General features: G+C 39.5%; 1 protein-coding gene across 5 annotated transcripts in view; it reads left to right on the top strand.

Moving 5' to 3' along the window:
- git1 (G protein-coupled receptor kinase interacting ArfGAP 1) overlaps window positions 1–27,545 on the top strand; it is a 204,758-nt gene that overhangs the window by 13,895 nt on the left and 163,318 nt on the right. Inside the window, exon 1 of one of the 5 annotated variants that reach the window (XM_041197200.1) lies at window positions 2,460–2,479. The exons of the other annotated variants lie outside the window; for them this stretch is intronic. The gene's annotated coding sequence lies outside the window, so the exon portion shown is untranslated. Of the gene's footprint in view, window positions 1–2,459; window positions 2,480–27,545 lie in introns of those variants that run through there. 5 annotated transcript variants of the gene reach the window in all.

Raw genomic sequence — 27,545 nt, 5'->3', positions numbered from 1 at the left:
TTGCTTCCTATAAAATCTTCCTTGAAAGATTTCACATTCTGAGAATCTGTCTCTGTGCCTCCAAGGTCAGTAGATTTGTGCTGGTAACTGGACTAGACAGAAGAAAAAGGTTCCACACTGAGTGCTCAGTTTTGGACAGTGTAAATAAGGGCATTTAAGCATGTTATATGGTAAAGTTTTTTTAAATTCTCCCTTTCAATAATTATGTAGTGATTCCTATAAACTACTTGGGCCTTTCTGAATCTACTTGGTATTTTAAATAGCGCGATGCATTGACTAATGCATCTGAATCTAATAGTTAACTCACTGTGGTAAATTCTACAATGAAAATCACTTACAATGGCTTTGCTTCCTGCTGCTGCAGCAATACTTTTTTATATTTATTTATGGGATGTGGGCTTTGCTGGCTCAGCCAGCATTTATTGCCCATCCCTTGTGGCCATTGAGAAGGTGGTGGTGAGCTGCCTTCTTGAACCGCTGTAGCCCATATAGGGTAGGTACATCCATGGTGTTGTTAGGAAGGGAGTTCCAGGATTTTGACCCAGGATCTTGCGTCCACCTTAGCCCCCTCCTATTTTTCATCTGTAAACTACCCTTCAGCAGTATCTTTGAAGGCACAGCATTAGTTTTCATTTGTATGTTGACAACACCCTTTCTACCTCACTATCATCTTTCTTGACTCCTCTACTGTTGCTAAATTATTGGACTGCTTGTCTGATGAGAAGTGATCTTATTGAAGCATATAAGATCCTATAGGACTTGACAGGGTAGATACTGAATGGATGTTTCCCCTTTTGGGGGAGACTAGAACTAGGGCACAGTTTATGAATAAGAAGTCTTCCTTTCAAGACTGACATGAGAATTTTTTTCTCTTGGAGAGTCGGTAGTGTGTGGAATTCTCTTTCCCCAGAGAGCAGTGGAGGCTAATTGAAGTTATTCAAAGCAGAATTAGATTTTTGATAGACAAGGAAGGCAGGGGTGATAGGGAACAGACAGGAAAGGAGTTGAGACTACAACCAGATCAGCCATGATCTTTCTTAATGGTGGAGCAGGCTCGATGGGCTGACTGGCCTACTCCTGCTCCCAAGTCCTATTTCTTATGTTCCATTATTCCTGACATACAGTACCGGATCAGCAGAATTTTCCCCCAATTAAATATTGGAATGACCGAAGCCATTGTTTCTGGTCTCTCTTCAAACTCCATTGCCTAGCCGGTGACTCCATCCCTCTCCCTGACAACAATCTGAAATTAAACTAGCTTGTTTGCAACCTTGGTGTCATATTTGATCCTGAGGTAAATTTCCAACTGTATATTCATGACGTTACTAAGACCGCTTGTTTTCATCTTTTTCAGATTGCCCAATTTTGTCCTGTCTTGGCTTGTCTGCTGAAACCCTCATTCGTGCCTTTGTTACCCTCTAGACTTACTCCTGGCTGCTCTTCCACATTCTACACTCTGTAAACTTGAGGTCATCCAAAACTCTACTGCCCATGTCTTAACTCGCAGCAAGTCCCATTCCTCTATTATCTCTGTGCTCACTGACCTACATTGTCTCCTGGTCAAGCAATGTATTAATTTTAAAATTATCATCCTAATTTTCAAATTCCTTCATGGCCTTACTCCTCCCTTTATCTGTAATCTCCTCCAGTCCCACAACCTTCTGAGATATCTGCACTCCTCTCATTCTGGCCTCTTGTGCATCCCTAATTTTAATTGCTTCGTCATTGCCTTCAGTTGTCTAGGCTCCAAGCTCTCAAATACCATCCTTCTCTACATCGTTTCCCCATTTAAAACCTACCTCTTTGACCAAAATTTTGCACATTTGACCTAACATCTCCCTATGTGGCTTGGTGTTATACCTTGCTTTATAATGTTCCTGTGAAATGCCTTGGGGTGTTTCATTATGTTAAGGGCGCAATATAAATATAAGTTGCTGCTGTTCTAGTTCAATCTACTTGGGTAAGCTGGAAATTTCAGAAGCAGGGCCAGACTATTGCAAAACAACAGCCATATTTATTTTCACGTATTTCACATGTGCAGTATCTTAATTTAATATTATACACCATATTTAAATACCACAGGAAAGCTTTTAACACACTCAGCCTCTAGTCTAAGAAACAAATCCATACCAGTTTCAATGGCTCAATCAACCCAATAAAATCCACACCAGTGTTTTAGTTTCTTGAGGCTGTAATGTTAGCTTGTGTTAGAGTTCTTCTTTCCTTCTGACTTGCTTAGATTAAGGAATAAACTGCTGATGGCTCAGTTTTAGGGAAGGATTTATTTGATTTATTACGAAGGGCTAATTGCTGTAAATTGCTGGTGGATCTTTTACAGTACCAGTGGTCTGCCTTGCTAAGCAATACTGAAATGCATCTTATAGTAGAAAAAGGGTGCATTTACTCTACAAGTTTAAGATTGGTTCCAAAGTGCAGCCTAAATCGGATATTATGACCAGAATGAACCTGAGCTGAAATAGTAAGCGATTCCCTCTTCAGGAATTCTCTTTTTACTTCATTTCTTCATCATTTCCCTGACTTGGAATTTAGCTGCATTTACACGATAATGTAGCATCGGTATTAAGCAAAACCGCTTCATGGTGGTGTCAGTGAGCCCTTGGTGTTTGCTGAGATGCTGCCACTGTAACCTTCGTCTGCATTTTAAATACACCAGTCAATCACATTCAGATCAAAAGGTTTTTATTTTAACCAGAATAATGATCAAAGAATCTTCCTGCATTCTTTTAAATTTGGGGGGAAAGCAGCATCCATCTTAATTTGGGTTACATTCTTAAAACTTAAAAGGCAAAATTTCTAATTTTGATAGTGTCACCTGGAATAACATGATAGGTTCCTGTGAAAGGGTGTTGATGTTTAATTCAAGTCCTATTTTATTCCAAGATACTAGTTTGCTACTTGCTTACAACAAACATGTAGTGACATTTCCATAACTCATTTAATTCCTGTCATTTTTAAATGGGTCACTACTTGATGGTTTTCGTCAGATGTAGCTGAGTTTGGCTGATTTTAGAAGAAGCCAATTTGGATGGATGTGTTTGGACTTGGAATAATGATGACTAGTGTGACTAGACAGTGCTAAATGTTGAACCAGCATTGTTAATTCTATCAAACGTACAATGATCTGTGTAAATCCTATTCCTATCACATTTTAACTTTTTAAATGACTTCCAAAACACTATTGATTTTGTTTCTTAATTTGTGACAAGGTTTTTCCTCCTGCTGCCCCCCTCCCCCAAACCCAACCATTCTACTTGGCAGTTTTTATTTATTCCTTTGCAATGGAGTTATCTATTCTCATCGTGTTTCCTGATATATCCTGTACTCTTTAATATTTGATACTTATGTTTATCCAATTCCCTCTTATATGCTGTGCTTCAGTAGGTACTTATTGCTGTGTTCCATATTCCAGTGACACTGTGGAACACCCTTAAATCCATTTCCCCATTTTTGATTCACCAATTGCTGGAAATATTTCTCTAAAACAAACGCAAAAGAAATGAATGCTGGAAATCTGAAATAAAAATAATTTTGAAAGACAGCATCATGTGAAGGGAAGAATCGAGATTGTGCAGTTAAAAACAGTCAGGGGAAAGGGCGGCTAGGGAGGAAAGTACATAAGGAAATGTCTGTGATAGGGTGGAAGGCAAGAGAATTAGATTGCAGAAGTTGACGATTGCGCAAGGCAAAATGGCATGGTAATATGACAATTAAATAAATAAAAAGATGAGTACAGAGGGGGTGTAAATGTTCACAATTGAGTAGCATAAGGAGAGAGACATGGAAAACCTGGCAAAGAGAAGACTGTCATGGCCCAGGAATGTGGCGCAAGAAAGATAGGTGCACCATGAGGGGCACCTCGCCCACTATGTGCCAAGCGGGGATCCCAACTTCAAGCACTAACCCTCCCCTTCCTGTAGCCCTGCTGAAGCTTATCTTCATATAATTCACTGTTGTCTTAAACTCTGACATTTTGAAAGCTTTTACATTTGCATGTAACAATTTGTGTTGTATCGAATGAGTCCCTAGTTTGTCAACTCTCACACCTATATTCGATGGCCTTGTATATTAAAAAAAATACCCATGCATGCATCCAGAAAGTTTTGTGCTACGGCTGACTTCATGACCATGTCTGGAAGCGGCATGGCATTAAGCTGAAGACTAAAATCTCACAACCTGACTGTTGTCCTTACCATCCTGCTGTATGGCACAGAATCCTGGGTCTACTGTAGGCACCACGTAAAACTTTGGAACACTTCCACCAAAGGTCATGAATAGGAGCAGGAGTAGGATCCCTGAGGTCCATCATGAGAATTCGATGGCAGGACAAAATCTCAAGCAATGGGGTCCTTCGTCATGCCGGGCTCAACAGCATAGAAGCCACGCTCCAGCTTATATGTTTATGCCACATCTCCTATATGGATGACTACAGAATCCCCAATCGGATCTTCTATAGCGCACTGTCTCAGGGCAAACGACATCAAGGTGGTCAGTAGAAACAAGATAAGGACACTCTTTAAACAAAAAAGAGCCTTACAAGCTTCTGCATTGAAACCCCCTCTCTTGTGAAAACATTGCAGCTGACCAGCCCATGTGGATTCAAACACTGAAATTTCAAGTGAAAACAAAAAATGCTGGAAAAACTCAGCAGGTCTGACAGCATCTGTGGAGAGAGACAGAGATAACGTTTCGAGTCCACATGACTCTTCAGATCTAAAGGGAGGTAGAAATGTGGTGAAATATATACTGATTAAGTGGGGTGGAATGACGCTGGATAGAAGGCCAGTGATAGGTGAAGGCAAAAAAGAGATGGCAAAAGGTGTCAAACAAAAGGTCAGGGTTGTTAATGGTGGTTGTACTGGCTAAATGAGGTGCTAATGGTGACATTAAGAAAGCAAAATGTGATGATGGCCGGACCAGGGTAGGCACTGTAGAAAGTGACAGGTGGCCCTAGTGGGGGTGGGGTGAGGGAAGAAAGATCAAAAATAGGCTAAAAGTTGGGGATAAAATAATGAATGAAAATGGAAATAAAGTTTAAAAAATAATAATGAAAACAAGTGGGGAAAAAAAATTAATAAATTTTAAAAATAAATAAAAATGAATATGGAAAAAGGGGGTTGGGGATGGAGAGTTTTATGCCCCTTTTCCAGAGACTTCCAGGACTACTGTAACTCTAGGGTCATGCTCTTCTCTCATGGAGCTATGTACAAGCACATCGTCCAAATGGCATATTACTCCTCTCGTGTCTTCTAGGGTTTGAGACATTGTTCTCTGGAAAATTTCAGGAATGGGCGCAATTCTGAATGGTAATCTATTAAAGTAATAATGAGCGAATAGTGTTACAAAAGTGGTCAGCAACTGGGATTCTTCTGAAGATAAGCATGCAGGTGCAGCAAGCGGTAAAGAAGGCAAATGGTAAGTTGGCTTTCATAGCCAGAGGATTCGAGTATAGGAACAGGGATGTCTTGCTGCAATTGTACTGGGCCTTGGTGAGACTACACCTGGAATATTGTGCACAGTTTTGGTCTCCTTATCTGAGGAAGGATGTACTTGCTATCGAGGGAATGCAGCGAAAGTTTACCCGACTGTTTCCTGGGATGGCGGGACTGACATATGAGGAGCGATTGAGTTAATTAGGACAATATTTGTTGGAGTTCAGAAGAATGAGGGGGGAATCTCATAGAAACCTATAAAATTCTAACAAGACTAGACAGAGTAGATGCAGGGAGGATGTTCCTGATGGTGGGGGAGTCCAGAACCAGTGGTCACAGTCTGAGGCTATAGGGTAGACCATTTAGGACTGAGATGAGAAATTTCTTCACCCAGAGAGTGGTGAGCCTGTGGAATTCATTGCCGCAGAAAGTAGTTGAGACCAAAACATTGTATGCTTTCAAGAAGGAGTTAGATATAGCTCTTGGGACGAAAGGGATCAAAGGGTATGGGGAGAAAGCGTGAGCAGGCTGTTGAGTTGGATGATCAGCCATGATCATAATGAATGGTGGAGCAGGCTCGAAGGGCTGAATGGCCTACACCTGCTCCTAGTTTCTATATTTGTCCAGATGCAACTGCCAAAATCTACTGTTTGCATCTAATTTGGTGAATAGAGTACCCGTGGCCAATTAGACAATACTCTTATCCACTGAGGCACACATATTGTAACTCAGCCATTTGGCTTTGGGACCATGGCCATTGCTGAACACCATTTTGTGGCATGGTTACTGGTGAGACTTGCTATCGCGTATTGTCAGTTTCATCCTTGACTTGCCCAAGAGTGGATGAGGGACTTTCTTTGGTGTAAAGAGGCAAATTGTTTACATTTGTTTAGCATTAGCTCTTATGTTAAAATGGCACTGGGTCTTCAGTCTTCCCAAGCCTGTAAATAATCTTGGAAGTTTATTCCTGAATGTATTTCTGTAATGCTCATCAGCAACGTCATTAACTTTGTAGATCAGCTTCAATAAACAAGCCTTCCTGCTTAGTGAAGAAGGTCCTTGATTCTGGATCGCATGTAGAGGTTCAAAAATTTCTCTATATTTGTACTTCATTTTTGCCATGTGTTGGCCTATGACTTTCAGCATGGCCTCACTCGGACCCTGTAAGGTGATAGTTGAAGGCTGTAGTGTAATGCGCTTAAGCCACTTCGTCTGATAATACAGAAACTCCTGCCCCGGTGTCTAATTTAAACTGTTGGGTGTTCATCCACTTCAAGTTTGATATTCCAGTATTTATTTTCTGTTTCATTTAATTCCCCTAGGAAAGTTATTTCCTATTTCTGTGGTTCTTTCACTTCTTGTATTTGGCTTGGCTTTAATATTTTTTCCTCCTTTTTGCAGGCTCTGTGTTTTAGGTTGGCAGACAATTTTAAAATGTCCTCTTTTTCCACAGTTGAGGCACTTTGTTCTCCCTGCTGGGCAGTCGGCTTGCTTATGCAGGTTTTTCCCCACCACACCAAGAACATTTCAAGATGGCGATTGGCACACTTTTCCCTGTTTTTATGGACTTCTGCTTTCCCTCTTCTGGCCTACGCACTGAACAGCCTCACTCATTTGTTTCTATGAGGTCTTACCTTCCCCGTAAACACTCTTTTCCTTTCTTAACTCACCTTGTCTTGTAAGTTTTACTACCTTAATTTGAGTCAAGTCTTCTCTCATTTGCAAGAGATCTGATAAGAGTTTCACCTCAACTCTTAAGACCCTAACTACTGTTTGATCATGAATCAAATCTTCCCTCAATATTCTGTTGTCACAGTTTTCTGCCAGTCTGTGTAGATCATTGATGAACGAATCCATGCTCTCGTATGGTCTTTGTTTTCACTTGCTAAATTCTGCCCTTTCATTTAAATTTTTGCAAACACTGAAATATGAATCAAATGCTTGAAGGGCTTCTTCATGAGAATTTATGCAATAGTGAGGCAGGGAATTGTTGGCAATAGCTCTAACTACATAGATTAAAGCACTGACCTGATCCTTTCGCCGTTATTTGTGCAAACCAGAAGTGGTTCTACATCTAAACCTCTTTTTCTAGTTGCCCCAGTATTGAGCTGTGTTGCATGCCTCAGGACTGCAGATTGGTTCTGGGAGTTGTAATGTGGATTCCATGCTTGTACCAAGCCCTGGAATCGTTGCTACTTCACTGGTGTTATTCATTGATTTTGGTCTGCCTTCACTGCTGTCCGGACTCTGGGTCTGTGTCTCAGCTTGCATCTGCTGCACCTGCAATGCTCCAACATTTTTGTGAGTTTTGAATGCTTTCCTTTCATCCTTTTAAGGATCTCTTGACTTGCCAGGTCTGTAGCTGCTTCATGGAGCTTTTCCTGGATCTTTTACTTAATATCTGCTGCCACTATATTTTGTCATGTGTTCAGAGTCTAGACCGAGTTCTTTGGAGTTTGTCTGTTTTTCCATAGTAAGCTGCTTCAGACTATCGTTTGTTAAAACCATTAGTCTTTATTTATAGCTACAATATACATATTCAGTACTCTGCATGAGGTTGGAACTTCTGCTCCCCCCAGATCTCTGTTACACAATCATATGGTGTTACGTCATCATAGCATTTGCATCATGCCTCTGAACCCTTAACATGGTCCACCTAAACAGTCCTTAGATTGCTGTAGCTAATGTCACAGCTGTTACCAGTATGTTTGTGCTGTGGTGTTATACTTGTGTTAAGTGTAATGGTGAGCATTTGAAATTTTCATACTTAGCCCACTGGAACTTCAAGTACTAGCCAGCAGTTTAGATTCTAATACTTCAGACTTGGACAGTGAGTAGACAGAACATTTAATATTTGCATTTACAGATTTTGCAAGTGTGAGCCATATGAGTAAGGATATTTCATATTAGCTAAGGTACACAGGCTTGTGTGTTCCATTGCCCTATGTTCTTCCTCCCAGCTTTCCCTCCTTAAGAGATAAAGTCCTGGTAGCCACATTTATAGCAGCCACATTGTAAGAAATGCTGTGCATGTTGCGGATGCAAATGAGAACCAAGATGTTGAAAATGGCTCCTTTTGTTTCATGTAGCCCCTTACCAAAAACCTTTTGCAAGCAAAATGTTTTGTGTTTGACCTACAGAAGTCTTCCGGATCATAGCCATACTGTCATGGTACTTTTCGAGGAATTTGTTGCTAAGCAAATCATTAATAATACTTGCAGTTGCTGGTGCAAGCTCAGTTGGCACTAACTAGTTGATTCTTGTTTTAAAAGTCTTTTGAATTATGTTGATATCAGCTAGCTTTCATAGTGCTATTTTTATTAGCAGTAATCCTTGACTGTGAAGTCATGTGGTAATCTAGGTGTCATAGCAGCCCGAAACCTGTGATATCTGCTTTATAGGATGACTTGACAAAACTTGGCATTTTACCAAGAAAAATTTGGACTTGGTAATTGTCAAGCTTAAGGTGTGAGTGGGGATCGTTAGTCAGTTTTTGCTGTCAATTTAAAAACCCCAGATTTTATCTTTGTTTTATTTAAAGGACAACATTAACGAGGAAAACTAAATTAAATGCAAATAAATCCATTTTTAATTTAAAAAATGAACATCACTAAAATTCAAAACAAGGAAGTGACAAGTGTAGTCAAGCTAAATGATAACCCACAATTACTTACAGCTCATAGACATTTCAATGGGGTTCATCATCAAATTCTTGCTAAAATCCTACATTTAATTTAACAAAAATATTGAATGCATATTGTTCCTCCAGCCACTTACTGTTGTGATGACGACGGAATAAAATTTGTTGGACGTTATGCATAGGGAACCATTATGATCATGCTTATAGTAAGCAGCTTTGCATTGTCACCTGAATCAGCCTCTGGTTTAATGATGTTTTTTCAGGGGATTACTATCAGTGTGGTAATTATTTAGTGTATTGCAGTCCTTAACTAACTAGGAGTAAATGACTGATGTCTGCTGCAGTAAAAAGAATATTGTTCTTAGAGCAATACCCAGATGGTCTAGGTCCTCTTTTTCATATATCAAAAAAGCATGCAAATTGCACAGCTTCAGTTTATTTCCCCATGAAAATTGAGTCCAGAGTGCGTGGCCATTGTAATTTCTTCAACATGATATCAGATGAACATAGTTTTTCTTTGCCATGCTGCAGGTTTTGGCATAGTTGGAGTGTTGGAAGAATAAATTATGAAGGCTGTTGGATGAAAATGTCTCATATACTGGATATTGGTGTCCAGTTAACATACATATTCGTGGGTGCCTTGCTGGGAGACTGCAGAATGGGGACAATAAGCTCATTCGAGTAAGAAATGGGCAAACCTGGATTGATGCAATGTTTTCAGAGAGTAACCAATAGACAAATTAATTTCCCGGTTTAAAGTAAGTGTGTGGAATGAAATCTGTTGTTCAGTGTCCTGAATTTAGTCGCGTTCTTTCAGATTTTCCATTAGCACACTGTTTATAGGTTTTCAAACTGTGGTCTGAAGAACTGTAGTGAGTCAGTGTGGGGGTCCTCAAGGGTAGTAGATTTCTTCACAGCTCATCAAATTTCTGAATTTTTGACATTGCTAATATATTGCTTTGGTAGCTGGCATTCTTTTTAAAAATTCTGACAAGAGGTCAAGGAGTACGTCAGTATTTATTTCATATGGTGTCAGGGTTGGATATGGGTCTTGCCCCATACAAAATCATTGCTGTATTGCCCTGTGGCTGCAAATAAAATCTGTTGTGAGTTTGCAGCACAATTGTAGCAACCAATTGTATCAGCATGGAGCTATTTACTACTGTTCAGTATCAGAAATTAAAAATGCTAACTGAATTACCCAGGGCTATGTAGAATTTGAGTCGTGTGGTTGGTGTATACATAAGGTAGGAAATTTAATTTTTTAAAAATTGTAACATCTTATGGACAGGTCTGACTTTCATGTAAATGCTGAACATTGATTGCAGTCTGGGTCATCCTGACTTTGATTCTATGACTGAGGTAAAAATTTTCACTGGACTTGAAAGTGAACTGATATCAGCTATTGCTTTGACATGAATTTTTCCTAAGTATTACTCATCACTGTTCTTGCCAACACTGGAATCGCAAGTGCAGTGTAATAACTTGGTGTGATTTTCAGCCTTGCAATGGGTTTGCACCCCAATTTGCTGTTTTAAGTACAAAGTTACGTCTGTATGCTTTGATTAAATAAATGATTTGTTGTCTTACCAGCCCTGCAGATTATGCTATTTGGCTTAAGTGCTTTGGAGTTCAAGATTGCATGATAGAGATGAAAAAGGTCCTTTGGCCTATCGTAGCTAAATAACCCAAAAGGATTCCAGTTTTTTTTTTCTTTCCCTTCTCCCATCATAACATGTAATTGTTTCTTAAATGATTCTATTTATTTGTCTCCAGTACTCTACCCAGCAGTCATTCCACAAGTTGCTCATAGTTTGTTTGAAGAGCCTTGTGATATGAGTCCTGAATTTGTCTTTCACCTGTTGAAACTCGTACTCACTCTGTCTGATTAATACTTAATTTGAAGTAGTTTCTTGTACCAATTATATGAGCATGGAGCTGTTTACTGCTGTTTAATTTCAAAAATTAAAAATGCCACCTGAATTGTCCAGGGCTCTGTAGAATGAGTCAAGTTCAGCAGTAGAAATTGCCAAATAGCCCTCGCTCTGGCTAGTGTGATGCGTTTTGACTACATGCACCAATTTTGGCAGAAAACACCTGACGTACAGATAAATGTACTTGACACACACGATTACTTAGCAAGCATCTATTAAAATTCAGTCACCTGAGAAATAAAACATTCAGAATGAGAAAGTAAATACTCTCACCTGTCTTTCGTCTTACTGTTCTGTGACTAAATGCATAAAGAGATGAAAATATGCATGACTATGCCATACTAATACGCAGATCGACACACCTGGATTTTTAGTCTGCTATATGTGGTTAATGGCTAACATATTGGAAAATGCTCCTATCCAAGTTTTCTTAGATTGAAACCCAAGTTGTTTCACTCTTAGCATTGATTCAAGGGATTATTAGTCTTCTATGCAACATTTCTGAAGTTTGAATCTGTCCATAGTTTTTTTTGAGCAGGGTTGGAGACTATACTCAAGCAGTGGTCTGGCTAGGGCTTTGTATGGCCTAAACATACCTTTGTACACCTTGGGTTTCTTCCACATTGGCTATTTGCCATTCTAATTTCTTTAATGATTGCTGCTTTGTGGTGATTAGACATATTCAGTGATTAGTCTACCCACATTCCTAGGCCCTGATCAGCTTCACAGTTTTGCTGTTCAGTATCATTCGGTGATAACTTCTGTGGCTTCCTGTTCTTATGTGTTTATATTTCATATTTATCCATATAACTTCCTCTGACCACTTAGATAATGTTCCTCAGCTGCTGCCTCAGATTCAACTACACTCTCCTAATCTGGTACAGTGACTGAATTTGACCAGTTTGAATTGAGTTTCCTATCCATTTTCATGATTTTCCCTTGAGCATCCATTAGTATAATTTTCTATAGAACTTCATCTGTTGTTGGTTCCCAATGCTGGTGCTGTTAGATGGATATCCTCTTTTGCAGACTCTGTCAAGTAGGAAATTATACCGTGTTAATAACACCTTTATTGACACGTTCTTGAATTCAGTAATGGTTATTTTCTAAGATTCTTGTGTACGTGTTCAGCCTGCTGGCAGTGGCTGGAAGCACTTCTAACTAACTTGGGTATGGATTACTATCCAGGTTTGCTTAATAGCTGAAAATAAAGCAAGCTGCCAAATTAACATCAATGTGTTAATATCTTTCTCAAATGTTTCCTTGTGTTTCTGGTCTTCCAAAATCCTAATCCCACTTACCTGAGTACCAAGGTATGTTGTACTTTCTAAAGAATGTTCCTTTAAAGTTCAATGATAGTTGGGCACAGTGATGACATGAGGTAGTGTATCAATGGCATATTTTGTGTTCTGCCTAGGATATTGGGGGCATTCCAAACACAGCCAGATCTTTCATGAGTGAAATTAGAAAAGACATTTATACACACATGTTAGAAGTTTGGAACTTTTTGTAAATAGAACTGGATGCCAGGTCAGTTAATTTTAGATCTGAAATTGATGGATTTTTGTTAACCAAAAGGTATCATCTCTGTCCTATAAGGGGACCCCTAATTTTAAAACAGTGCCCCCTAGTTCTGGACTCAACCACAAGAAGAAACAAACTTTCCATGTCCGCCTTGTCAATACCGTTCGGGATCTTGTGTGCGCTTAGCCGTGCGCTTAGCCGTACATATACTTCAGTCAAGTCACCCAAATTAGCACATAGCACCTATAGCAGGGAAAATTAAAACTCTGGCAAACCTATGACAAATTTATATAGTTTTCTGCAAGCCAGAAATCCACTCACTTTTGAAAGAATAAATAATTTTGAATTGCAGAATTTACACCAGTTTGGCTAATTGTAACCTCACGAGTGAGGGGACAGCTAACAGCTTCAATTTTCATAGGAGCTTTTTTCATGTTTTTAATATTAAAGGTTTAATATCATGACTTTAACCACCATCAGTACCTGGTTTGCCATGCAGTGATGTAAACTCCCGGCAGGTTCCTTTTATCTGTTTGCCCAGGTGATTTTAATTCATGACACAATTACTATTTCATTGTAATGATCTGTTAAGCTCGAGTTCTGAGGTGCTCAGTTTGAGGCTCTGGTCCAGACTTGGTTTTGGTAGGGGCTAGTTACCCTCTTAAACAACACTATTTTAAAAATAACTGACTGCTAGTTAATTATTTGTGTTTTTTTAGATTTCGCTGTGCAAAAATTAACTGCCATCTTTTCAGACAAAATGTTGCTTGTTGACTGTGAAGCACTTTAGAATATTCTGAAGATATGAAAGGCACTTTTGTTAGACGCAAGATATCTTTCTGCAATAACTGGAAATGCATCTGGCCACATCTACACTTCAATCATTTTTTGACTGTACTTGCCCTGAGAAATAATTTTATTAAAGCTAGGATGTTGAGACAGTCTGGATAATAATTACACAAAGTTTGACTGGCTACTTTAAAATCCAGTTGAAGAAAATGAAGATCAACACAAGACTGAAATAAACTATTGTTTTGGCTCTCTTTATATTAGTATATTAACCAAGTTATTGAATTTAGTACATTCTGAAGAAACTATTTTGTAAATTGCAAATGCAATATTTGTAAAATAACAGCTTAGAAACTTGGTGCCGTGCAGTTTTTCGGGCTCAAAATGGGCACCCAAGCACTCTGTAGTGGACAGGACGTGCATGCTTATTAAATGTAGGAAGTGTGCCACTCACGATATTGATATTGACAGATGAAGGGCCTGTGCCTGAAATCAGGTAAAGTGTTTTCACATGCATATAGGGGTCCTAACGCCTGATTGAGGCTCTCCCATTGCAAAGTTGGGCTGTCCAAACACAGGCAGCACAAGGCTGGCTTGGGGTGGTCATTCTTCTGGTTTTAGACCAAACCATCTGGTTTTCAGCTGGTCTGTCCCCTCTCTGGCACCAGATGCCTTATGTCTGGTATTTTCATTTTGGGGTCAGGAACAATGCAAACAGTCGCTGCCCTGAAACGGGATCTTTCCTGTACTTCACACTGACCACTTGGTCATAAGAATAGAGAAGCAAAATATTTTTTTAAAAGGTGTGTAACTTGTAAATGTTGATATTCGGAGAGACTTGGGTGTGCTTGTACAAGGAATGCAGAAAGTTAGCATGTGGGTACAGCAGGCAATTAGGAAATCAAATGGCATGTTGACCTTTATTGCAAGAGGATTGGGGTACAAGAATAAAAAAGTCTTGCTTCCAATGTAGGCTTTGGTAAGACTACATCTAGAATACTGTGCAGTTTTGGTATCCACATTTAAGGAATTATATATTTGCACTGGAGGTGGTACAATAAAGGTTCACTAAATTTAGACCCTGGGATGAGGGTGTTGACCTATGATAAAAAGCTGAGTAAATTGGGTCTGTATTCTCTGGAGCTTAGAAGAACGAGAAGTGATCTCATTGAAAAAAACAAGATTCTGAAGGGGCTTGAGAAGGTAGGGTAGGTGCTGATTGATTGTTTCTGCTGGTTGGGGAATCTAAAACAGAGGCACATTCTCAGGGTAAGAGGCTGATGCTTTAGGACTGAGATGAGGAAAAATTACTTCACTTAAAGGGTTGTGAATCTTTGGAATTCTCTATTCCAGAGGGTTTGGGTGCTATATTGTTGAATACATTTAAGGCTGGGATAGACAGAATTTTGCTCTTTCAGGAAATTGAGGGATATGGGGAGCAGGTAGGAAAATGGAGTTGAAGACTGAGATCAGCCATGATCACACTGAATGGTGGTGCATGCTCGACCAGGCACGTGGTCTTCACCTGCTCCACTTGTGTTCTCTGCCACAGCGAAGCTCTGGCTGATGCCTGAGCTTGTCCTTTCCCAGCCGACCTGCCACACTGAACTCCCTCACCTGTCCGGATCTACAGAGACTTTGCCCTGTTTGTGCTGAAGGCAATCGCTGATGCCTGCTCACCAACCTTCCTTGATCACCTTTCTGCTTTGGATAGTATTTTAAGATGCTCCTCTGATTTTCTTTCCTAATCTCTTGATAGTGTTGGCCTTTGCTGTTCAACCCCAGTCTCTTAGTTCCTCATCCAACTGACTAGTTTTCAGATTGAACCTGACTGGCTAGCTTTTCTGGGAGGGGCACCACAGTTGAACCTGATAAGGCCTCTGGACATGTGCACAAATCTATACTTTTCACCATGAGTGAAAAGAGATTGTGAGAGAACCCTGACAACTTTTATCTCCTCAACCCAAGGGCAATAAAACCATTTGTAGCACCCCTGCTACCATCTTGGCTAAGATTAATTAATTAACAAGGAAGCTGAGACCTACTGTTCTGCACAGCTCTGTTTTACATTGGGCGGTGAGCGTATTAGTTTTGCCACTGGAGAGCTGAGATTAATTCTATTTGATTCCACTTAAATGGTCAGTTCTTCATTTAAGAACAGTATTCACAGCATTATCTGGTCTTAGCAGCCAACCCTATTACCATAAAGTAGAGACTTTAAAAATGGATGAAGCAAGCTGCTAGGTGAGAGTCCAAGCTTATTTTTAATAACCTGTTTGAAATAAGTGCTAATATGTGTTTCAATTTTCAGAACCATCTTTGTTTCTGACTAAATCCAAATGCCTGTTTTTCAGGTGCTGTGTTTGCTGTACTCCATTTGGGTTAGTTCAAAATTGTATCAAAGCTTCATTCAAATCATTTCCGTCATAACCACTTGAATTAAATTTGAGCAATATGGTTCACACCCAGTTTTAAGATTAATCCTGACCAGCTTTCAGGTAGCATGATGTCAAGAAGTTTGGATCATAGTGAGGCTTGCCTGGCACAACTGCAGAGTCTACCAAGATTCCTTATTTCTTTTCTACAGAACACAAATTGTCAATACAAGAACGTTAGTAACTAGCAGAATGGTATTGATATTTTCCAGCTTGTCCTGCAATTTTTGATTATTTTGCTGGACTTGCATGTAGTCCCTTTTGCAACTGTGCTAAGAATGTATGTATCCTTCTATTTGCAACCAAATGGGGAGTCTGTCCTTTTTTATCTTTTTAAGAATGCTTCAGTGGAATCCTTATCCACTACTCTGGTGCGGAGGGTGGGGGTCTTACTCTCGAGAACTGACAAACGTGTTTTAGATGGTGCCTGTCTTAACTATCTTTGGTCTGTTTAAATATCATCATCTTTGATTTTTTTTAAACAAAAGACTAAGCTGGCATGGTGGTATTCCAATGCCCTAATCCATAGTTATGGAAGAATGTGAGTCTGCTTTCACAGTTTACAAACAGCAAGTTTCAATATTTGTTGTGCCAGAGGAAGAAATAAAACACTAATAGCTCCCTACAGAGAAGAGGGAGAACCTAAAGCACTCATTCTTGCTGGCATTGTGACATTGGCAGGTGCTTAAGTAGAGATTGCCTGCTAATCATCACTTTGAACAGTGCAGGATGACCGGTGAAAATGGAGAACAACTTGTCAAAACAAAATAGGCTGTTTTGTTCTGCTTTCAGTGCACAACAAATAATTTCCTATGGAGAAATGATTAAATTCTCTGAGCTCCTTTGTTAATCAATGACTGTGAACAATTGTTATTTTGTGAATTTGTTTCACTGCTTCATATCATTTCTAAAACTGGACAAGTACAATATGCATTGACATCACTTTTTTGAACTTGCCTTTCACCTGCTTGACTTAGTTTTCACAAGTTTCCAAATTAGGATTTCACTTTTTTGAATTAGCTAAAATTCTAAAACAAATTTGAAGTCCAATGAAAATATATAAAACTGTTTTAACAATATTGTTGCCCATAATGGTGCAAAATAATGGGCATCACATTAAGTCATGTTGTTATGTATCTTGTTCTGTGGTGTTAGCATTGCAGGAACTGTTGCACGTTACAGCCAATGCACTGCACATACATGAACATTTAATTAGGTAGTCATTGATCAACATGCAGAAAGCAAGTTGCAGTCAGCTAGAAAAAAAATGTGGTGACTAGTTTCTTGCATTATTATATGTTGCGCTGGTAATCTGACTAAGATGAGTGTGATGTATAAAATACTATGATGAAACTAATCAGATTTATTGCATAAAATGAGTTTCCTTGTTTTGAACTTGATATTAAATTTTACAGAAGGCCTTCTCAGGCCTATGTGAGAGATCCAGGGCCAAGTTCTGGTGGTTTTGTGGCTAAGGGAAGCAGTTGTGGCAAAGAAGTCATGTGTTGCTAAGTACCCTTAAGTGGGGAGTCAGCCTTATGGCTGCATGCCTCTATGCACAGCAATTTACATGAAGTCTTGCATTAAGTGGCATGTGATAAGCAGGTCTAGTACATGGTATTGGGCATCGAGAACATCAAGGTACCACTTATAGGTACTCCCATTATGCTGAAGTTACACACCATATATTTTTTGGGCTTTATGTCTACTAAGGTTGGATTGCAGAGAAATAGACTGAAGCTGAATATCCAGCTGGTAAATTTGCCACCTAATGGAATATGGTGTGTCTGTCTGTCTTCAGGAGCATGCTGACACCACACTTTATGATCGGTTGTGTGGTTCATAAGTAACTTCTGCTACCAGCTGTTTACCTATTCACTGGTCAAACGTGAACTTGGTTCCAGGTGGAATCAGTTGGTGTCCAGGTGACGCCAAGAAAATAGGCTTGGTGATAGGAGTTCAGCAGCAAGTCAATTCCAATCCAGCATTGATAATTTGCTAGCTGAATTGTTGTAAACCCTGTAAGGTAGTGTGGGAGTCTGTTTCAAAATTCCTGTGGTGATCCTGCAGAATTAATTGAGTTAAGTAACAATTTTGAGTTAATGGTTCAAGGAAAGCCATAATAGGGCACAGTACTCCACAATTGAAAAACAAGCAGGACTGGTTTCTTGAAGTGTTTTGGGGATCAGCTCTCTAATTTGTGGAATATAAAGTTTTGTTGTTGGAGAGCAGTGTGGTGACCAAGGAATTAGGAGAATTGCAGCTATTTTTTTTAATAGTATAATGGGATCTTTAATATCTACCAAAATAAGTGTTTTGCCTATCATACTATCCATAGGGCAGCATCTCTGATGATTTGGCAGTTCTTCAATACTGCACCAAAAGTCAGGCTAGATTGTGTACTGAGGTCCAGGAGGGAGACTTGAATTTTGAGTCATAGAGGAGTGTTTTACTAACTGAGCTAAGCTATTTGAATTCTGTTTGAAAAGTGATAAATCGTGTCCAATTCATTTGATTCACTTTTATGCTTTTGCATTAGATATTCTTGAATTGTCTCCTTTTATAATGACCTGGTATCACTTTCCTACAATAGGTGGCTATTAAGCTAATAAAGATGTAGTTGGAAGGAATATACTTAACAGAATGGCATAATCAGTATTTTCAAGTTTTCCAGAAGAGTCTCCATGTTGAAAGATTTACAGATGTATCAAGCACATTGAATAATGCTTCCCTTTCCCTGCCCCCAATTTAATTTTCCTTGGGCGCATGGCGCTAGTTTTGGGACTACTTGGATGTGCAGTTTTCTTGCATTTTACTGATCGATTCAATGGTAAAGGTGGATGCATTACTCAGACCTAAAGCCTCTAGGTTCAGGATGCAGGCACTTATAAAACAAAACCATGTGAAATTTGTGTTCTGAAGCGCATTTTACTTAGAGTATTCATGGCACAAAGCAATCATTAATATCAAAGTGCCATCCAGAAGAGCCCTTACGTTGGAGTTGGCTGCATCGCTCTAAAATGTTTGAAGAGAAGGGAGGTTGAGTTAAATACTAGAAAAACTTTAAAACCTGTTTGGACAGCCACTAACTTACTATAGTATCTAAGTAACTTCCTTTCGTGGTACTTTTTACTTCTTGTATTGGAGTGGTGCAATGCAGTACTGAGGTGTTTTGGATCAGATGTTAAACCCAGTTTCCGTGTGCTCTGTTGGGTGGAGGTAAAAGATCCTATGACTATTTTGAAGAGAAACAGGGGAGTTCTCCCTGCAATATTTACCCCTCCTCCATCATCACTTAAAAAATTCAGATTATCTGGTCATTTTCTTATTGTTATTTGTGGGATATCACTGTGTGCAAATTGGTTGCTGCATTTCCACATTACAACAGTGATTTCACTTCAAAAGTACCGAGTTAGTTATAAAGTGCTTTAGGACATCTTGAGATCATGAAAGGATTTTTTTCCCCTCTTTCGGCTTTACCCCACATTACATGCGATCACCACAGTTGATCAGTCTTCTCCATGTCCATTCATATCAACCATCATTTTTGGGATTTGGCAGTGTATTTTACAGCCAGATGCCCTTTCTGCCTCACCCTGTTTATCTGGGCTGCTGACCAGCACCAATACACGCTGGCTTACCTGAATCAGTGGTTGAGTTGTGAAGGAGCTATATAAATGTAAGTATTTCTTTTCATTCACTGATTCAGTCATGAAGACTATTGGTAGGGTGTTCAGCTGTCCAGCAGTGTATGTTTTCCAGTGGCATCATCTTGATAGAGATTGAGACAAGAGCTCTGATTGATCTTATTTGTTCCTACCCTATTGACCAGTACTGCCCCAAACATGAGCATTTCAATTGGCACAGCACACACTAAAAATTGATCCTGGGAGTTTTGGATCACTGTGGTTCTGTTATATGCTGGCATTTATTAACTCTGTCACTTTGGAAGCTCAGCTTGATTGGAATTGTAATTGGCTAATAAATTTGCAGTTGGTACTTGCAAAGGTATGAGAATCATTTTAGTCCCTATTATATTAACTTAATGGTTTCAGTGTTGTGTAAGGATATGTTTTTCTGCCTAGAAGGATTACTTAACTGGTGAGCAGGCTAGATTTTAGGGATAAAAAGATCTTTTTATTTTAAAAACTTCATTAATCAACCTAGCTATGTCTGTCAGAAATAAGTGCAGATCAGTTGAAGTTGAAATTCAGACCTAAATTATCCTTCCACAGCTAAATGTCAATGGACACTCAGCTGCAGCGCTAGTGAGTAATGGGAATTTTTTTCTGGTTAATCACTGCCCTTGCGTTCCAAATAGTCCTGCTTTGATGTGTGTGTTGTGATAAGGCAGGTGACAGTTTTGCAGATTGGTAACTGAATGAAAAAATTAATTGAAATCCTCCTTCACATCAGACAGTGAGGGGTGCTGGTATATCAAAATTCTCCACTGTTATCATGCCTTTACTCAAGCAGCTGCTATATGGGCACACATTTATTAAATGGCACAGGGTATCAGACAATGACATACTATACAGTAACCCTGAAAACTGGTTGTGCATCTGTCAATTAATTTACAAAAGTGGCTTTGTGATCATATAGTAATACTAGCTGATGCAGCTGCTGGTTAAAGAAAGCAATGTTTGCCTACATTTTGTTTTCTGATTCTAGTGCCCTTTTCCAAAAGGGCAAGATATGTACAGTAACTTGTTTGACATCTGCTACCAGGTTGCCCTGTAATTCAGCATGTTGATGTAATATGTGGTCCTATAATGTAGGGCAGAGCATTTGCTCTGCTGAAAAATATTGCTAAAGCTAATGCAGTTTTTCTGAAGTATTTCAAGGATTCTTTTCATGCAACTCTTTGGATGCTGAGAGCCTCAGGGACTCATCCAGTTTTACTAGGACTGAGGCTGTTTGTGCAGGGGGACAAAACCATTTATCTTGATGACTGAGCTCCTTAACCATGATAGTTGATGCATTTACTCAAATCCTTCAGTTAGATTTTTCAGAAGGGTGTCTGTTCCTCCCCCTCCTTGATTTAAATATTTCCTTTGTGCCAAAGCTAAATTGAAGGCTAGAAACACAAAATTGGTTGACATGGCACAGAAACAAATAATTATCTAAGTCAATTAATGAAGCAAAATGCCCTATTGACTACGCCACGTGCACAGCACATAACATCCTAGGCTAGCAACTTGAGCACTAAAGCGATAGCTGAATGCAAGAGAAAGTGTGCAAGGCCAGGAATAACATAGGCAAGCAGATAGCGATCTCATAGAAGCTTCCACTATCTGGGAAGAGAAACAGCAGTTAGCTGAAGAGGGTGGAGTGCATAGAAGAGACTGATGCTGGTTCTATGCATTTGGCACACTACATGACTAATATAATGGCTAATTGACAGTTGTGGAGATGTGGGCTGGGAGATTCGAAACTAGGAAATTCTTGGCAAACTTTGACAGCATATTCTGATTGCAAAAGGCTGCCTATTCTTTCAGTAGTCAGAAAAAATCCACTTTATGGCACGAAATGCAAATATCAAAGTAATGAAAATTACTGAGGAACTGAGCAGTACATTGGGTAACCACATTGTCCTCTCCATGAGAAGAGGAAACTTTACTCCCCTGACATGCAGTTTGCCTCCTGGGAATGCCAAATGCTAGCACAAGATAACAATAGTGCAAAAGTAACCTAATCCCCAAATGCATCACCTTTTGTCTCAAAATATTAATTTTAAGGATACTGGCAGTCACTTGGTGGTACAGAACTTGAGTATTGCTGGAAAGAGAGACATGTTGCTAAAACTTTTTGTCTTGTACTTATCAGGACAAACACAACAGTGCCAAATTTCAAACAATCATGAGAAAAGGGTGCTGATTATTTTACATTGGTTGTTGGTGAGCAGAATCACATCCAGCAAGTAGACATTTTGTTTGTCTCAACAATTGGCTGATTGTATCCAACGGCATGTTCCCTTGATTGTTCAAAATAGGCAGAGTACGGACCGTACTCAACCAGCTCATGCTTGCAAAAGCCAAAACAAAGATAATCAGTCGTGATTGTGACATGGCTCACTTATGCTTGCTATCTCTGCAAACAAAGGAATATGTTTAAGTCTTGCACATTTTTGAATTACCTCAGAGCTTAAGGAGCGATAGTTTCTTGTTGCTTTCTCTATGGCAACACCTCAACCAACCAGAGTCTGCTTGCCAGCCAACCAACCAGCACCCTTTTCTTCTGTAGTATAAATTGTTATGATCGTCTGATATTTGGCATTCTTGCATTTGTTCTTTAATTGCAAGACATAAAGCTTCAACAACATGTCTCTCTTTTCAGCAATTTTCAAGATACTGGCATTAAGGTCATTATTTTAGGGTGAACTTCAGTTGCCTGCCTATGGCAGCCTGCTGGCTAAATCTATCCAAACCTGTAGCTTCTCTGCTCCCTGACTGTTTAAATACTCATTTTAAGCCGTACAGAATAAGAAGCTCCCAAACTTGATCTTCAGCTCATGCTGTTAGCTGATATAAGCTGGCAAAGCTGAAGAGGTGATGCAATTAATATTTACAGCGCTGGATTAGAGGAGAAAAATATCATGCCAGGACGTTATACCTTATCATGTTATGATCCCCGTGGAGGTTGATGAACTGAAAGAACTAAATTTGATGAACATACTCAATAAAAAACAGATGGACAAGGTTTTACTTTTTCATAACTTTAATTTATGTTGATTTGGGTTTGATTGTTAAACATGAATAACAGGCAAATCATGGTCAATATAAATTATACATTAAGTAGCAGACACAACAAAGATAGGTCTCAGATTTATCAAGCAGCCCACTCAGCATATATGGCACCAATTTCAGCCACAAAGTCCTTCAAGATTTTAATTTTCCTTGGGTAGATTTCCAGCTCGTTTTCTTCAAGGATTTAGCCACTGATTCTCATCTGACAGCAGTTCCCAATCAACTTGAGTTCTGCAGGTATAATCTTTAGCATATTAGTGCACTTCTCCAGAACTGTCTCAGCTACGTGCCAGTTGGCGTTGGTTTTGGTTTTGTGAATCGCCTTTATCTGAACCGTTTGTAAAAGCTTTGTGTGCTGTGTGGCTGATTCTGATTATTCAATGCCTTAACTTAGAAGCAGCAGCAGCAACCTTACTTTGCTTATTGCCCACTCCCGGGTACAGCATTGGGGTTGTCCTTCAACCATATCATATTCTTTCTCACAAAACCTAGTCAACCCGTTTTCACCCCCAGGTAACAGGATTGTGGGTTTTTGAACTTTTTTGCCTTGTTACACCAGGCACTTCACTGTGCTGAACCACGCCAGACCATGCTGTGCCAGCTAGGGTCACACTGGAAGAGGTCACATATATACATGTGGGCTGGTGGACTGTTGGAATCACATGGCATGCACGTGTCCAGCAGCACAATCATGGTGAGCTAAGGAAGGAAGTGCATCCCAAAAGAGGGGCCCAAGCAACATGCTCCATCTCCCTACTCTGCTGCTTGCTGAGCCCTGTACAAGCAGCTTGTACTCATGATGTACCATTACAGCACGCTGCTTCTGCTGACCTGGAAAGGATTTGCCCCCAGTGCTGTTCAGGGCCACCTGGCTGCTAGCAGTTTCACTGTTGGCACAGATGGGCTTACCCCTTGGGTTTCCTTGATTCCTAATGCTCCATTACTGTGGAATCCATCACAATCGCTATCCTGCAACCTCCTCCGAAGCCCATGACTTCAAAATTGAAATTCAAATCAATTCAACTGGCATAAATCAAAACATTTAATGAGTGGTGTGGCTCATCTTGGATAAACTAATGTATATTTTCCCAATGGGAATGTGGTCATCAATAATTATCCAACACATGCTGCAGGAATATTTAAAATAAAAGCAAAATACTACGGTTGCTGGAAATCTGAAACAGAAAGAGCTGGAAAAACTCAGCAGGTCCGACAGCATCTGTGGAGAGCAATACAGTTAACATTTCAAGTCCGTTTGACTCTTCATCAGAATTAAGGAAAAATAGAAATGAGGTGAAATATAATCTGATTGAGGGGGGAAGGACAGGTAGAGCTGGATAGAGAGCCATTGATAGGTGGAGGCAAATAAGAGATTGCCAAAGATGTCATAGACAAAATGACAAAGGGGTGTTTGACAGTGGTGATATTAGCTAAGGATTGTGCTAATGGTGACATTAAGGGCAGAAAGCAGGACGAGCAAGTAACAGATGGCCCTAGTGTGGGTGGGGTGGAGGGAAGGGATCGAAATAGGCTGAAAGGTGGAGATAAAACAATGGATGGAAATAAATTTAAAAATAATAGAAATAGGTGGGAAAAGAAAAATATATAAAATATATATTTTAAAAAATTATAAATTATTGGAAAAGAGGGAGTCAGAAAGGGGGTAGGGATGGAGGAGAGAGTTCATGATCTGAAGTTGTTGAACTCAGTGTTAATTAAGTCCAGAAGGCTGCAAAGTGCCTAATCAGAAGATGAGGTGCTGTCCCTCCAGTTTGCGTTGAGCTTCACTGGAACATTGCAGCAGGCCAAGGATGGACATGGCATGAGAGCAGGGTGGTGAGTTGAAATGGCAAGTGACAGGGATATTTGTTGCTTTACTGTTTTGCTTGTGCCAAAAATTCTAGTTATCAAATTGGTTACATGCTCTGCTTCTATTTGGATTTTGGCTTCACAGGCTTTTGATCAAATTAGATCAATGTTTTTAGCACAAATGAGTGCTATGAGACCTTGAGTTAGATTGAAAATAAATATAGTAACTATCACAGTCTCGTGCACAAAATCATTCAGAACGGGTTGTTTAATTCGGGTAAATCTGTCCCAGTGCTCATCTTTAAAGTGAAGGAACTGAGGTCAGTTTGGCCATATATTAACCAAAATTTCACTATTGTCTTGATCACTGTATACACCTCCTCAAACTGCCATTTACATAAAATCGACCTATCCCTGGGAAGGCATCGAGTGGGTGTCAATTTAGATGCCTGTGAAATAAATGCACCCAGGCCAGATAGGTTGCAAGCCAGTGTCAATGCAGGTGTATGTGAATTAATTGGTAATAGGACTCAGCCTGAATGCTTGGATATGTCATAATCAAATCTACTATATTCCCAGCAGTATAAATTAAAGCAATCTAATGCTGCCCTTGGATTATAGTCCTCTGTTTTATGAAATGTAATTGCTGTGTCAGTCAGCTTGTTTACATTAAGGGAGAGATCACTCCTTCATTTGAGTATACCGAACCAGGTATTTTTTTTAAACATCCAGGTCATGTCTATTTTTACCTATCTGACAGAATCTAAATATATTAGTGTGTTAAGGATAATGTTGTGTAGGCACAAGCATAGATTGCTGGCAAGTAACAAGGTGATGTAATGACATATTAAAATGATCAGCCTAACTTGTCAATTATTTTAATCCTTGAAATTTGGTGGCGAATGCACTACTGCAGCACTCGGTGATGCAAGAGATGAAGAGGGCCTTGGAAAGTGTGCAGAGGGGTTTTTACCAGAATGACACCAGGGATGAAGAACTTCAGTTATGTGGAGAGAGACTAGAGAAGATAGGATCATAAGACTTAGGAGCAGGAGTAGGCCATTCAGCCCTTTGGGCCTGCTCTGCCATTCGATAATATCTGGTTGTGGTCTCAACTTACACTTTCCTGTCAGCACCCCATAATCCTTGACCCCCTTGCCTATCAAAAATCTGTCCAACTCAGCTTTGAATACATTCAATGACCCAGCCTCCGCTGCTTTCTGGGGAAAAGAATTCCACATACTAATGATCTTCTGAGAAAATTTCTCAGGGAGACATCTTATTCTTAAACTATGTCCCATAGTTCGAGTCTCCCCCACAAGAGGAAACATCCTCCCAGTATCCACCTATCAAGTCCCCTCAGGATCTTGTATGTTTCAATAAGACCACCTCTTATTCTTCTAAACTTAAATGGGCATAGGTCCAACCTGTTCAACCATTCTTAAGATAAGCCCTTCATCCCAGGAATGATTCGAGTCAACCTTCTCTGCCCTGCTAACACAATTATATCCTTTTCCAAATAAGGAGACCAAAGCTGTACACAGTATTCCAGATGTGGCCTCACCATTGCCCTGTACAGCTGCTGTAAAACTTGCCTACTTATATATTCCATTCCCTTTGCAATAAATGTCAACATCCCATTTGCTTTTTGAATCAATTACTGTACTTGCACACTAAGTTTTTGTAATTCATGTACCAGGACACCCAAATCTCTCTGTCCAATAGAGTTCTACAATCGCCCTCCTTTTAAATAGTATACTGCTTTTCTATTCTTCTTGCTAAGGTGGACAAATTCACATTTTCCCACATTGTATTCCATCTGCCAAATTTTTGCCCACTCACTTAATCTATCTTTATCTCTTTCAAGACACTCTACCTCCTCTTGACAGCTTACTTTCCTACCTATCTTGGTGTGATGGGCAAATTTAACTACCATACATTCGGTCTCTTCATCCAAGTCATTGATTATAGATTGTAAATATTTGAGGACTCAACACTGATTGCTGTGGCACTCCACTAGTTACAGCTTGCCACCCTGAAAATGACCCATTTGTTCCTACGTTTTACTTCCTGTTAGCTAAGCAATCGTCTGTCTGTGCTAACACGTTGCCCCCTACACAATGAGCTTTTATCTTGTGAAGAAACCTTTGACACGACTCCTTATCAAATGCCTTTTGGAAATCCGAGTACACTGCATCTACAGGTTCCTCTTTATCCATGGTTGCTTGTTATATCATCACATAACTTTAATAGATTAGTTAAACACTATTTCTCTTTCACAAAAGCATGTTGACTCTGCGTGATCACATCGTAATTTTCTAAGTATCCTGTTACAACCTCCTTAATAATGGATTCTAGCAATTTCTCAATGACAAGATGGTAGGCTAACTGGCCTGTAGTTTCCTGCTTTCTGTCTCCTTCCTTTCTTGAAAAAAGGTGTTAGGTTTACTAAGTTCCAATCTGCTTGGACCCTTCCAGAATCAAAGGAATTTTAGAAGATTATAACCAATGTATCTGCAGCCACTTTTAAGATTCTAGGATGCAGGCCATCTGGTCCTGGGGGCTTGTCAGCCTTTAGCCTATTAGCCTTCCCAGCATCTTTTCCCTTGTGATGGTGATAAGTTCCCTTATCAATTCCCCAAACTCTCACTCTAGAGATCCAACACTAGCTTTAATTGCTCTTTTCCTATTTAAATACTTGTAGAAACTCTTATTCTGTTTCTATATTACTAGCTAGTTTTCTCTTATATGCTGCTTTCTCCCTCTGTCATTTTTTTAGTTATTCTTTGGTTCTTAAAGTCAGTCCAATTTTCTGACCTACCACTAATCTTTGCAGATTTGTACAGTGTTTCTTTCAATTTGATTATAATCCTTATTTAGCCACAGATAATGCATTCTTCTTAGAGTCTTTCTTTCTCACTGGGAAAAATCTTTGTGAATTATTAAATAGCTCCTTAAAAGTCTGCCACTGCATCTGTACTATTCAACCTTTTTAACCTAGTTTTCCAGTTCACTTTTGCCAGTTCTGCCTTCATACTTGCACTTCTCCCCTTCAAACTGAACATGAAATTCTATCATGATATGATCGCTGTAACCTAGATGCTCTTTTATCATGAAGCTGTTGATTAATCCAGTCTCATTGCACATTACCAGGTCTGGAATGGCCTGCTATCTGGTTGTCTGTAGAACATACTGCTCTAAGGAATTGTCTCGAGTAC

The sequence above is a fragment of the Carcharodon carcharias genome, chromosome 10, assembly GCF_017639515.1.
Source record: "Carcharodon carcharias isolate sCarCar2 chromosome 10, sCarCar2.pri, whole genome shotgun sequence".
NCBI lineage: Eukaryota > Metazoa > Chordata > Chondrichthyes > Lamniformes > Lamnidae > Carcharodon > Carcharodon carcharias.
This window is presented reverse-complemented; position numbering and strand designations above follow the sequence as displayed.